Genomic DNA, 1,219 nt, shown 5'->3' on the forward strand with positions numbered 1-1,219 from the left:
CAGGTGTCAGCCAAAGGCAGAATCAATTCAGAGGTTCTGCGCCTTCCTCGAAAGACCTTCCACGGAGTACTGGACCTCCGCCCAATCTGCTGGTTTCGTATATTCCGCCATAGGCCCTCGTCCCTGATAGCTCTAAAACCTCCGTCCCAACGCCGCCCGCATCCCATCCCGGCTAAGGGTCCCCACTGGTGTCACGGGACGTCATAAACACACAAACAAATGGACAAAACGACGGTCTACAGTCCGGTAGGGAGAAAGTGAAGCAAATAGTGCCTGGTTTCGGTGATGGAGAAGGATTTCGAGGGGAACCACAAGCAACTTACTGAACGCCCTCCATGGTTCCAGCCGGAAAAGAGGAAGCTAGCGCATGCGCACTGTCCACTTAAAGACTGCCAGAGTGAAGCCCCAGGACTCATAGGTGTCCTAAAATAAGCCGGAAAAGAGCCAGAACTGAGAATCCGCCTTGCGGACTCGAAATTAAGAACTGCCTATTGTAGCCTCTTCCAATCAACGTTCGGGTAAAACATGTACGGGAAAGTAATATGCATTGGTTCGACTTTTTAATCCATGCAAAAGCAGGGTGCTAACACCTTAATTACCCGGGGTCCTAATCTATAGGCTGCGTTGGCAGGATCAGGCTCGAGTTCCACTCCATAAAGTACCCAAATTACACGGATCGTGAGTGCGAACTACAAATCCCGGCATGCATCACTCTGTCGCCCCAGCGGGAGGGCCGCTCCCGACCTGGACTGTAGGCAACCACCGCGATGGTGATTCCGGCCGGGACAACGAGAGTCTTTGGGGCCGCATTCCAAACGGCTTGCTGCGACTCAGAGTCGCCTTGGGCTGCCTTCACGGGTCTCTGCCACCGAGAATCACTGACGCCGGCAGCAGCCTCGCCGCGCAACCGAGGTCCTTCTCGTGGCGCCTGAGTCTGTAGGGCTGTCTTCCGCGGCGCCTGATCGCAGACGGGCCGTCCTGAGTTCCCTGGTTAACCGAAGTGGCAAGGCAGGGACCAGGGAGGACCGGACGGCAGAGGAGCATGGCCTGGACTGGGCCGGCCGCCGGGCTCGGCAGGCGAAGGTCGGGACACTATACAGTAGAGGGCGTAAGCGGCGAAAGGAGGTGTGACCAGGGCTGGTGTCTGGGGCCACCGCCATGTGAGAGGGCCTGCCCCGCGCTGCTCCGCGGACGCCAGGCGGGCGGGGGGCTGGGCCGG

The sequence above is a fragment of the Tupaia chinensis genome, unplaced genomic scaffold, assembly GCF_000334495.1.
Source record: "Tupaia chinensis unplaced genomic scaffold, TupChi_1.0 Scaffold000002_1, whole genome shotgun sequence".
Lineage (NCBI taxonomy): Eukaryota > Metazoa > Chordata > Mammalia > Scandentia > Tupaiidae > Tupaia > Tupaia belangeri.